Source organism: Cololabis saira, chromosome 3 (assembly GCF_033807715.1).
Source record: "Cololabis saira isolate AMF1-May2022 chromosome 3, fColSai1.1, whole genome shotgun sequence".
Classification (NCBI taxonomy): Eukaryota; Metazoa; Chordata; class Actinopteri; order Beloniformes; family Belonidae; genus Cololabis; species Cololabis saira.
The window spans coordinates 36277429-36291570 of record NC_084589.1 but is presented as its reverse complement, the minus strand read 5'-3'; positions in this window follow the sequence as shown (position 1 = coordinate 36291570).

Genomic DNA, 14142 nt, shown 5'->3' with positions numbered 1-14142 from the left:
GAGTTGAAGATGAGGGAGAAGAACAGAGAGGGGCAGATGATGATGATGAAGAGGAGCTGGAACACAGAGAGGTGCAGAGGAGAGATCTGGGACAAGGCATTAGATCCATCTGAATGGCCTTCACCGCACTAAATGAGGGACTCATTGAGACAGTACATAGTTGAGAATGGCCCACAGAAATGTTGTGATGGGCCATATCCAAGATCAGATAAGAGTAAAAGGTGTTTTTCCAAAGTGTTTTTGTGGTGTTGGTCATTGTACTCAAAAAAGTACTAACAGAGTTTATTGTTTTGCATGTAAACTTTTTGGTGAAGCTAGAGTTGCTGACACATGCCTTTTGGTGAGGTTTGGTGTCTTTCAAAAACACTGAAGCATCATGAAACCAGTGGTTATCACATAAATGCATATCTTATATGGAAAGAATTGGTATCTCGCTTACGCCTAGGTAAAACTATTGTTAGTGAATTGCAGAGAGCCATGGCCGCTGAAAAGGCACACTGGACAAGTGTGTGGACTCGAGTGATTGACTGCTCCTTGCAGAAAGAAACTTGCCACTGAGGCGACTATTTGGCTTAAGGTTGGCCTGATGGTTTTATAATAAAGCCATCAGGCCAACCTTAAGCCAAATAGTTGTGTTCTGCCTCTGGTTAAATAGCTTTGTTGATCATGCGTAATGTGGATACGTTATGGCTCTGAGTGCATGAGTGTTATATTTGACTAGGTTTGCTTCATTGGGCAGCTATGTGTGTGTGTGGTTATGTTTTTGTGATTTTTTTTTTTTTTTTTTAAATTTAGGACACGTATAAAGTGTGGTTATTCTATTACTTATTATTATATATATTATTATACTTATTATATATTGAGAGCACACAACGTGTGGATATGTTTTGCACTGTTAATAATGTTGGATATACATGCTTTTGAATGTTTGTGGAGGTGTAACATCTAGTTTTGTTGAAAATGAATTTGGCGCACCCAGTCTTTGCTGGTTCACACACAGTCTCTTTTCTGGCTACGCCACTGGTAAACACTGCAGCTGGACAAATTGAAGTGCATGAACAATAGTGCGGTGACAACCGCGTAAATCCATGATGTGTGTTGTAATAAAATATCGATATTTGTCGTCAGTTTATCGATTATTTATTGCAACAGAGAGCGCAACAATGTATTGCAATATCGATTTTTTTTTTTTTTTTTTTTCTCCTCCTCCCCACCACTAGTCTGAAGAGTCTCCTCCTGTCAGAGAAAATGTCTCTGTTGGACAGATAGTTGAGTCTGTACATGTCTGTCTCTGTTTCCATCAGAACAGTGAATCATGTAATGTTTGTGCTTCATTTCAACTGCTTTCAGATAAATACACAATTCCCAAACAACATTTTTTTAGATATCTACAGGTGCGTAGTTTTTTACAGAAAACTTTTCCCACTTTCCCTAATTCCCCAAATGAGTCTGCTATAGATACCTTTCTACGTCCATTGCCTACCTTTAAGGGGGCAATTTCGGTTATATATAATCAGATCTGTGGTCTACGTCCTGAATCGCTTCAAGCTATGAAAACCCGTTGGGAGGGGGATATAGGTGAAGAATTGGCTGGAGAGGTTTGAAACGAGATTCTGCGTCGGGTACACAAATCCTCTATATGTGCGAGACATGCTCTCATCCAATGCAAACTTTTACATCGCATCTATTACACCAAAGAAAGGTTGTCTAAAATATACGATACTGTATCGCCTGACTGTTACAGATGCCGACAAACTCCAGCAGACCTCATGCATACCTTTTGGCTTTGCCCCTCATTAAACAACTTTTGGACAGAGATTTTCCGCTCTCTATCAAAGATAGTGGGGCAGAGAGTGGAACCTACTCCTCTAGGAGCCTTGTTTGGGGTTTTCCCCTCATTGCCCTCTCTTTCCAAATCGGAGAGGGATGTTTTGGCTTTTGTTACATTATTGGCTAGGAGGTTGATAGTGATAAATTGGAAGAGTCGCCCCCCCCCCTCCTACACCCACTGGATAAGGGATATTTTGTATAATCTTAAACTGGAGAAGATCAGATTCTCCCTTAATGGCTCTGTGGACAAATTTCGGAGGGCCTGGGGTCCATTCTTCACCTTTGTACGAAGTCTGGGTCCTACTCTAGTGGCGGACAGGTGAGGTCCGGTGGAATAGTGGCTTTATAAACTTGTGCTAGGGGTGGGGCGCTGCGGCGCGGGTCACGGTAAATCTTATATGTAATACTTCTGGACTGATGTTTTATGTTTGTTTGATGTTTGCTTTTTTATTTGTTATTACTATTATTTTTTAATTTGGCTTGCAGTATGTCCTATATGTTATGTTTTTGTTTTGGTCTCTGATGTTGTTTTTTTTTTTTATTGTTTTTTTATTTTTGGGGTGAAAAAGAAAAACACAGTCTTTTCTTTTATAAGGTTTCTATTTACTGGGTTGTACTGGAAGTTTGCATGTAACTACAAAACTGCCTCTGCTTTGTATACTTCTGTGAAAATCCAATAAACAAATGTTTAAAAAAAAAAAAAAAAAAAAAGAACAGTGAATCATGTGTTGGGGAAACTGTTCTGAATGATTCCTTGGAAACGTCTTCCTCTTTCAGTCCTTTAAAGGTGGAAGCTGCCGTTATTCCAGGATCCACATGTTGTTCTTCCGTCTGTTTCCAGTCAGAGCTTCACAGTGAACACCAGCATGTTGTTTCTCTGCAGCTCAGTTCAGCTGTGATCATTCAGTTCATGTCAGCTGCAGTTAGTTTGCTGCACATGTGACCAACTGTGATGTCAGAGAGGAATCACTGAGCTGCAATCAGTCAAGATGAAATTACAACCTGCTGTCAGATCTGAGCACAAGGTTGCTGTGCAGCCAGGGTTCATCTGGTCTTTATTCACACCCACTTCCCGTTCCAACCAGGACATCACTACTGGACTGTTTATGTGTGAGCTCTCACCAAGATGAATAAGATGATCCATCCAGCATCTAGAACTGCTTCTTCATGTTCAGGGTCCCGGTGGTCGGCCTTGTTGATTTTACACTGTACTAAGAAGGGCTACTTTTTGTATTTTGTATTTGATGACAATATTTGATATTCACTCATTAAAATGTCCAATTTTAATATTTCCTCACCATAATTATCAAATTGATTTATCATGCTACGAAACATATTTCAGCATGAAGCATTTTTTATTCTTAATCCATTTACTCTGTTCCAATTTTCAAATGATCACTTCTGTAACATTTTAGTAGCAAATCATGAACTTCTTCAAATCAAGTCCCATTAATGCAAAATTAAGCACCATAACACTTGCAGCAAATCATGAAGTCTCACATCTGTAGAAATGATCAGGTATAAAAATAATCAGATATTTAAAATCCACACATGTGTACTAATAATCAAATATGTAGCACTGGTCTGAAGGTTTGCATGACAGAGTGGTGGATTTAAGCGCATCCGGCCACCAGAGGGGGCTGCTGCACTCGATCCTGCTGAGTGCTGCTTATCGTGGTAGAAGAAGAGAGACAATGATGAGAAGCTGGATGATGTGGATGAAGCTGTTATGAATCTGATGTTTGTGGTTCAGTGTGTGTACAGAGAAACGTAAGTTATATTGTTGTTGATTGGAAGCACTTCTTTGTTATATTTCATAAGTCTGCTGGTGAATATTTCCAGCAGTGTTATTTACTTCGCTAATCATTCATGTTGTGTTTTCTGAATGTCACTGACTGTTTTCAGTATATCATGAATGTTATCTCTGTATATAATGTTCATGCTAATAACAATATTATTTGGATTGTATGCTATGGTTACATATATGTAATCCTACTTATTGATTTTGGTTTATTCCAGAACCAAAGGATTCTAGACTGGATTAAAGCACTGTAAAGGAAATTGACCGCTTCCTGCCTTTTCATTTAAGTCTTGACACGCGCTTCACAATTAAAATTCAGAGAAAGCCAGTGTACAACTGTTAATCATTAAGCCTCCAAAACATATGGTCCTTGGAGCCGGATATGGTCATTACGAAGTGATAATGGCTTATGTTCCCCCAAGTGATGATGTACGTCCACGCCGACGAATGCGACAACCAAGGCTGATGGAAGATTATGAAGGGTACACCCTCCCACAGGCTGTCAGTTACTCTGCAAGCCCCCCTCCGCTGTGATAGAGGAAACTGAATGGAGGTATAGAGAGGGATTTTCCCGAGGTGACCCCTCACCCGGTGTTGTGGCCACCATCACCAGGCCACCCAGTGTAGGTCGAGAGTCCTATGCAAGACATGCAAATGGAAACACCTCGAGGCCTTGCATGAGGTGAATCTCCAGCCTGGCAGGAATGAGCTCCAGCAGATGCTGTTGATGAGTTTCACAACTTTTACACATATTGTCTGCTGGTGGATGATGCAGTGGTAATGAAAAAACTCAAGAAAGTCCATGTCACTTCTGCAGTGGGCAATGAAGCCTGAATGAAGGCCCATCTCTTGTCACCGACACCAGCTTTTTCAGTTGGACAAATAATAATAAGTATAATAATTAAAGCTGTGAGTAGCGTTGATCAGGCCCCCGCACTCATAGCCACCACCCTCCCAGGATCCACCACATTCCTGGGTCAATATCACTATAAAGTGCCTTTGGTGTCCACATCAGTCAACTTATCATCATGAGCAAATTTGAAAGTAACAACATTCTAAGGTTCTGGAGTAAATTACCAAACATTTGCACACATGAGTGTTGTGGCAAGTCTCTTGACATGGGATTACATCATTTTAAATCATTTTCTTTGATTTGGTGTAAGCCTGGGTGATAAACCAAAAATGTACAGACACCGACATTCACTGTGATGTCCAATGTCAATTTTTTCTCATGTCGGTAAATTTTGTGTTTTGATAAAAAAAAGAAAGAAAGAAAGAAAAGAAACATATTTTTGTCTGTTTTTACTATGTGTGGTGATAGGCTATTTTCATTCCCCTTTAAGATGGTGTACAGCAGGGATATTCAACTTGCGGCCCGCCAGGAGCTTTTATGTGGCCCCTGGTCCTATTTCAAAAAGGGTGGGGGCGTAGTGTTGTCCAGATCGATCGGCCGTCACTTCCGGTCGGCAGCCGGCGTAAATTCCGGCCGGCAAGTGAAACTAACATGGTTTACATATCGCATTTTGTTAATTAATAAAAGTTTAAGATGCTTGGCAGCCTTTTCAGTTGGTTAATGATTCATTGGACAGTGTTTGTACATGTTAATCTCTGCTAGAGATGTTTTTCACTACTTCGGATTTTTTGCCAGTGTTGCACAGTGATAATGTTTGTCACATTATTTGTTATTAGCCTCCGTAGTATAGAGGACTTGTTGACATCATTAGGCTTCTAGGATTGGCCTGAAATGTTTTTCATTTGAATCTCTAAATGAGGACTTTGCATTTCAGATGGACTTCTAGGCCTCCTATAATTTCATGCGATTGTTTTGCTGATATAATGTACAGATGTGTCATAAATAAAGGAGCTTATGGTTAATATTTTGGTTGCTTATTTATAACATCAAACTGGCTGCTATGGACTGAAATGCTTGTGCTCAATGCTTAATATAATATTCAAATAAGGAAATCTTGGTGGAAAGTGGTGCTTTGTCATTATGGCGTGTTTTATTAAAAGTAGGATAATATCAACTTCATTAAGTTTGCACATGCATGGTTTAAAAATGAACCTGCATTTAAAATAATATTTCTTTATCTGAATATTATATTTAACATTCACAATGACTAAATCTGGAGACAATTAATACATAATTATTATGTAAACTAGACATATACATATACAGACATAGATATATTCTCCTGCTCATTCCTGAGCACAAATGTATTATATATACACAAATCTCCGTCTTTGAATGCAAAATACATTTTGAAAACCCCCAAATTTTCCTTTTCAGTGCGGCCCTCTCCATACAGTCTTTTTGCAGATGTGGCCCCCTGCCTAAGTTGAAGTTGAAGACCCCTGGAGTACAGTGTGTGGGTGTAATCATGTGTCTCCACCCACCCAGTCTGAATGAGAATGGAAACTCACAAAAATGGCTGATGGTTCAAACAAAGAAGCGGCTGACATAGCCACAAATGAGCTTCAAGAACTTTATGAATGCGTAGCGCAGGCAACCTAAGTTACAACATAACCCCCAAAACCCCAAAACAATTATAATACATTAAAAAGTTGGAAATGTTATCTTTTTAATGATTATTATTATAAAAGACAAAATCCACAGCAATGGTACATTGCATTATTGAGACGAAGAAAAAATACTGTGTGTGTGTGTGTGTGTGTGTGTGTGTGAGAGAGAGAGAGAGAGAGAGAGAGAGAGAGAGAGAGAGAGAGAGAGAGAGGGAGAGAGAGAGAGAGAGAGAGAGAGAAAAAGCACTGGTCGTTTGCAGGATGGATAGCGAAGAGGTAATGTATTTTTGGCTAAACAACATATTATATGACGATGTTGAAAATCACTAAGTTCAACTTGGTTTTATTAGGAGCTGTCCTGTTTCAGCGAGATAATGCGCCCCAAACTACAAACACCAACATACTTACTGACAAAATAAACAAAACCCAAGACGAATCCCCTGTATGTGAAAACATTCTAATTTAGATTTTTATTGAACATAGAACTCTACATTTACATTTAATAATAATAATAATAATAATTTCAATTTATATAGCGCTTTTCACCTGAAACGACAGATCTCAGAGCGCTTTACTAAGAAGACTAAAAACAAGACTAAGAAACTAAGACAAAACTTAGCTACTAAGTAAGATAAAAAGTTGTGGGCAGCAAAAAGATTAAAAAAAATAAAAAAATATTTTAATAAAAGGGGTCAAGGGAAGAGTTCAGGGGAAACCCTGCTTGTAGAAGAGTGTTTTAAGGCCCGTTTTAAAGGACTCCACAGAAGGTGCATTCCTGAGGTCGTCAGGTAGAGAGTTCCATAGGCGTGGGGCGGAGGCAGAGAAGGAACGGTGTCCCATCGTCACGAGCCGTGGAGAGGGGACATGAAGGAGAGTGGCGTGGCTGGAGCGAAGGGTGCGTGCCGGTTTATGGACAGTGATTAGATCACTTAGGTAGCTGGGGCTTTTTTGATGGATGGCTTTGAAGGTCAGGAGGAGGACCTTGAACTGGATCCTGTAGTGGACCGGTAGCCAGTGGAGTTCGGCCAGAACTGGGGTTATGTGTGCTGACTTTTTGGTACCAGTGAGCAATCTTGCAGCGCTGTTCTGAACCAGTTGGAGGCAGTGGATGGATTTTGCAGGTAGACCGGAGAGAAGTGCATTGCCATAGTCAATGCGTGAAAAGATGAAGGCGTTAACCAGTTTTTTTAAGTCATCTTTGGAGAGGGATGGCTTCAGTCGGGCTATATTTTTAAGGTGGAAGTAGGAGATCTTGCAGATGGGTTTTATGTGAGGTTGGAATGATAGGGAAGAGTCAAGCTTAACTCCAAGGTTGGTAACAACAGGGGAGAGGGAGATGGGCTGACCGTCGAGGGAGAGTGCAGCAGTGCTAGCATTGGCAAGTTGGTGGGAGGTACCGATCATGATGGCCTCCGTCTTGCTGCTGTTGAGTTGGAGGAAGTTGTTATTCATCCAGGAGCGGATGTCCTCCAGGCAGATGTTGAGGGAGGAGACTGTTTTAGAGGGATTTGGATGGGTTTTGATATAGACCTGAGTGTCATCAGCGTAACAGTGGAAGTTGATTTTGTGTTGTCTGATGATGTAGCCAAGTGGGAGCAGATATATCAAAAACAGGATGGGGTCCAACACTGACCCCTGTGGCACACCACATGTCACCTCAGTGTCGTCAGACCTGGCAACTCCCAGGGAGACATGGTAGCAGCGGTTGGTCAGGTAGGAGGTGAACCACTTCATTTGTATCATAACAATTCTGTCTCTCTTGTCGGACATCCCTCTTCGTCTTTCATCTTGCGCCAGCGAGTGAACGCCGGGCCAATGTTTATTCTTGTCCGGGCATTTTCTTTTTTTTTTTTGCATTTAGCTTGTTACTCTCCCGCTTTCTTTTTTCGCCTCCTCCGATAAAACTTTTATTTTCTTTGTTTTTTTCGCTGCTTCGGCCATGATACCAGCTTCTGCTGAGCTCTGCGCTCCACGCCCAGCCCAGCTTTCATCTCGACTACGAATCGGGAAGGAGGGGGAAGTGACGTATGCCGTAAAGCAGTCAAAGCCGTAAAAATGTGTAGTTTTTTAGTGTGGAAGGGTTCCTACCATGCTCCTCAAAGTTACATAGTGCCAGTGAAGGTGATACAGACCCCTCAGACCATGACAGAGGTTCATTAAACCTGTTGGAAGTTGATGTACCATCACAATGACTCTGGAAATATTAGATTAAGGTGGAAAAGTTACGTAGTGCTTCTTTAATTTATAAAAAGTTTACAAAATAAACACTTTCATTATTACTTACATTTTAGTCTTATTTCTAAGAAAAAGATCCTAGTAGCCCACAACACTACTGGTAGTAGTACTAGTGTTGTACTTTTGTTGTTGGTGTATAGCCTATACTATACTATACTATACCAGACAGCTCCTCTTCCACAAAAGACGTATGTGCTCTTCCTGTTAGAGTTCTCATAAATTACGACTTTATTCTCGTAATATTACGACATTATTCTCATATTATTATGACTTTATTCTTGTAATTTCCAATTTTTTTTGTCTTAGTTTGGCGCTAATACTCCGTCGTAGGAGCGGGCGGTGACATGACTGTCCAATGAATTCAGATAACCAAAAAAAAAGTTTAGGGGGATTAAACGTCATTGTTTTAAAACACCAAATTATAAACCAACCTTTAGTAATACTGATATTACTACGGGTGATTAGTTGTTTACAGCAGGGAAATCAAAGACATTGTGTGTAAGTTTCAAATCATAACTGGAACTGTGAGGAAATGAAACACGTTTTGCGTAATTAATAAAGCTTTGCATTATTAACTCATTATTAACGCTCCATTTAGCCAATTACACTGTTGTGTTGCTGTAAAATCAGTTGGAGGACATACATGTAAATGTGATATGAATGATTCATGCTTGATCACATTCATACCAAAGTCCCACTTTTTTTCTTCAGCAATATGCAGTGGGATTCACTGTTCAGGTTCATGATGAGCGCTCCCCCATTAGTGGGTGAACTAACTACTGATGACAAGCAGAAAACAGTACTCATTTAGTACTAGTTTCCAACAGGCTTCAATTCATCCAGTAAAAATAACAGTGCATGCCAGATCGAACATACTCTCAGACCCCTGTTGCTGTTGCTTCTGTTTATAGAAAATGACGCAGACATCACTGGAAGATGGAAACATCAGACAGATCAGGGAAATACAAGATGAAACCCTGAGACCGACTAGCGCCGTGATTCCCAACCCACGGTCCCCGGACCGGTACCGGTCCGTAGAGCCGTTACTACCGGGCCGTGGAATGGCTTGTGTTCCGATCATAATTAGGGCTGCAATGATTCGCCGACGTTGTCGACAAAAAAGCGATAATCAAAATTGTCACCAGACGTTTTTTTCCCAATGGAGTGAGGCATCTCACTTCACTTCACCTCATACAATCTCTGCCGAGAGCAGCGCTGCACGACAGGGTCTCAGCAGCTTTTCTTTTTTTTGCGTCTCAGCGCAGCTGCGGGTAACAAAACTTGGCACTGGGGGTTCTAGGATTTTTCTGAAACAGGGGCCATTATGGGGCCAAATGTAACCTTCAGGGGCCAACAGTATTAAGCCCCTTTCACATAGACCCCTTTCCAGCCTACGTCATCACAGGATGCGCGCGCATTGTTGCGGCGGAAGTGCTGAAGAAGTTGCATGAGTTTGAATAGAGCGAGGGAAGATTTTTTTCTTAAATTGCATTTTTGGAGTTGCAGTAACGTTATAGAAGAACAACATGCCCACCAGCTGTTGTGTGTACGGGTGTACAAATCGAAATCCCGAGGAACATATTTTTTTTGCAATTCCCAGAGGAAACAGGCCATTTCAAAAGCACCGACTGGACCGAGGATCATCAAGCATGCCCGCGTTTGCAGTGCTCATTTCACATCTGGTGAGTTATCGTGGCTATCTGGTTTAGCTTTACTTGAATGCCTTTAATTGAGTAGCTGTAGGTAGAGTAAGTGTATTGTAAGTGTTTGCTACCATAGACTGTAAGTTTACTACTGGTGCTAGCTAGTAGCTAACTCATACAGCTGAGAGCTTCAGTGTGGTGTACATAATAATTATTAATATTATTAATATTATAGATCCATGGGTGTACAGCAGCTCCACGTAACTTAACAGCTTTAACGCTCTAGCATCATTGTTGTTTAGGATGTGTGCCCTGGTTGTCTTTTCTCTGATTTGAGCATCTCAGAACACTTAAGAAACTTGAAAAGTGGTTATCTGGTGTTATTTGGCTAATGTGTTTCTTTCTTTTTACAGGTGAGATGTCACTGGACCACGAAAGTCCTGATTTTGTGCCCTCTATTTTTTCATACACTAAACAAAACCAAAACCCTGATGCAAAGATCAAAAGGTAAAATACAATAAATGAGACCTAGCTGTTTGTGTTTTTAGCTTAACCTAATGACATGATTAACTCGTGAATATTAAGGGTTTACTTATTTTGGTATTAAGCAAACCATAACCGATAATTAAGATGGGAATTTATTGTATTACAGCTTGAGATCAGTATTTTTGTTCATTTGAGTTTTTTTATGTGAAGGTACCAAAGAAAAAAGAAATGGAGTGAAAGACTTTGGTTGCTCCACCAAATCAACCTGCTCCTGCTCCTGGAGCTCCAGAGGAAGTCACCAGCATGGATCACAGTCCTAGTAAGTGTAGCCACTGTTGTGTCATTTCATGTCTCATTGCATTGTATAATGGTTCAACCATGTTGAGTATTCTCCCCCTATGCTGATCTCCACATCCATTCTTTTCTTTACAACCCATATTTATGCACAGTGTAGACTAACACAGTTGCAATTAATCTTATGTCTATGTATGTGACAAATAAAATCTCCTTGTCCCTGTCCTTTTCTCCTCTCCTATTCACAACTGTCCTCTACTGATTCCAATGCCCCTCTTATGTTCTCTATACACCTCTCCATCCATCCATCCATCCATCTCGTCTTCAATTCTCAGCTGTTCTCTTTTCTGCTAAAGCTGAAGAGGACATCCCAGTCACGAGGACAGAATACGATGACCTGAACCTGAGGTACACCGAGCTGAAGAGTGACTACGTCAACCTGCAGGAAAAGTATCAACAGCTGCGAGATGAAAATGAGAGACTTAAAGAGGAGCTGAAGAAGTCTACATTTTCATACTCAAATATTAAGTGCAACATGGTACAACTGTTGTTTATCACTAGAATAACATCTGTGCTCTTTGACTGGTTGTGCACCAAAATTGCAGGAAGTGTAAAAATATTCAGCAAGAAGCTCTCTCTACAGGATCATCTTTTGATAGTGTTAATGAAATTAAGGTTGCAGCTCATGGTGCCACCCTTCGCATTCCAGCTTTCACCAAAGGCAAACAGCAACTTTATGCACACATCAAGACAACTGTCACGTGTCAGGATACATGTCGAACGTGTTATAGGGAGATGGAAGAACTTCAGAATTTTGCAGACAAGAATTCCACTGTCACAGGCTGACCTTCTAGATGATATTGTTATTGTGTGTGCTAGTCTCACAAACCTTAGCAAAAGTGTTGTTCCGAAAAAATCTAAGAAATAAGGGTTCTGAATAATAACATCAAGTCTTGACATTTTTTTATTTTCTCATCAGTGATTTGGAGCTGTGACTATGAATTGAATATCAGCCATTAATGATTTACTTGACTATTAAAGTTTTGCTAATAAACTACCGGAGTTATTTGTTTTTTCCTCACTGATTGTGTAAATGTATTGATTTTCTCTTTTTAAAGCTACAAACATCCAACTTCCACAGCTGTAAATATGCTGCACAAATATACATATATTCACTATATGTGTTGTATATCAAACTCAGGTATATTATAGATATATTAATCCCCACAAACCCTCAAATAAAAATAATGAATTTACCTAAAAATAATGAACTAAGTTTTAAAAAACTATTTTGCATTATATGCCTTTTAATGTTTTTCTTTTTATCATATTAGTGGGAATAGGTTTCTGTAAATTAATGGTGATAATGTGAGATGCAGGATGGACAATAAAGCTCATATAATTTTTATTTTTTTAAATAACTATCAACTTCATTCAGCCAGCACAGACAAAGGTACACATGACATGGCTTTCATTCAAAGGCAATGCTTAATGAAACTCATTAAGAAACAAAGGGGACACAGTAAATTAACAAAAATAATAAGATAAATAAATATGAAATAATATAATAACTTAAAATGTCTAGTGTATAAAATACATTCAGTTGACTGTCATAATTCTTTACAAACTTCAGCTGTGACAGCTGCTGACAGTGTCGCAGCTTCTCCTGAGTGTAAACACTAGGTTTCTCAACCAAATACGGATGAATATCCGGCCATTGGACATCGGGCCACTTTGTGATATCTTCCTCCGGGAAGGAAGTTGCTTTCCATCCGCCAAAGTTAGTTTAGTAACGTAATTTCCACGATCTTTTTCCGTCAATCGGCTGGTGTAAACTGTGATGAACTCCGTCTTTCTGCCGCAACAATGCGCGCGCAGCTTGCTTGTTTACAAACACGGAAAGGGGTCTATAGAGGGCGCAAAGCGGCGACCTGCCGCCGGCTTTCCCATTCATCGTGTATGTGCTGCCGCAGCGCAAGAGTGGACCGCTCTGCTGGCGAGCTTGGCGGCGCGGGAGAGGCCACCTGCCACGGGCGTTTCACCTGCCTGCGTCTGAATTGAACATTTTTTAATTTCATCGCGCTGTGAGGGCATCTCGGTGCGACCAATAGGAGAGAAGGTGGTTGTCATCCTGCTGAGGACCCACTCCAAAACAGGCTGTCAAACTGCTCCCTGTTCAATCTGAAGTAGACCTGGTCATCATGGAGCTGTAGCTCCAACGAGCCTGGATTCCCCCAAATCCTGTCTTCTCATGAGGATTTCATGGACCCTCCTTGCTGCTGCTGCTCTTCTCCTCCTCAGAAGAACTAAAGCCAGCATCCCCCCTGAAATAAAAACGGTCCAAATCATCCCCCCCTGAAATAAAAACGGTCCAAATCATCCCCCCCTGAAATAAAAACGGTCAGAATCATCCCCCCCCTGAAATAAAAACGGTCCAAATCACCCCCCCCCCGAAATAAAAACGGTCCAAATCATCCCCCCCTGAAATAAAAACGGTCAGAATCATCCCCCCTGAAATAAAAACGGTCCAAATCATCCCCCCTGAAATAAAAACGGTCCAAATCATCCCCCCTGAAATAAAAACGGTCCAAATCATCCCCCCCTGAAATAAAAACGGTCCAAATCATCCCCCCCCGAAATAAAAACGGTCAGAATCATCCCCCCTGAAATAAAAAAAGTCCAAATCATCCCCCCTGTAAAACTGCCATCCCTCCTTTCCATCCCTTATGTCATTTCATCAATGAATGTGGTTTTACTGCTATTTCAACATTTGGAGTCATCACCAGAAAAATAACACCAGAAAAATAACTCATTTGACAATTTTCCCCTGTTTCAAGTCAATTTTCACTTGAAATAAGTAGGAAAATCTGCCAGTGGAACAAGATTTATCTTCTCATTACAAGCAAAAAAATCTCAGATTTTTCTACTTATTTCAAGTGAAAATCTTTGAAAAAAAATTGTTGTTTTTTATTTACTTTTTGTATGAACAGCAGCAAAGTTGAATAAAATATCTATTTTTCATTGAAGTACCATCTTTCTCGTGTTTATTATCATTTGCCACATAATTAAAGCAACCTCATACTAAATTTAAGAAAACAATTTTTGCATTTTTTTGTCATATAATTTCATCCAAAACTTTCTATTATATTATCGAAATGTGTTTCTTTTCTTTGTGTTTCTTTGAGTGGCAGCCCTGTCATGGCTTGGCGGACAATAAGTTCTGGTACCCGACCGGACTGAACAGCGCCATGCACAGGTGCTGTATGCAGGTTAGGTACAGTCTGCTGCAGAGATGAGCGGACCTCAGCAAACCTCCATGAGCCGTTTCTT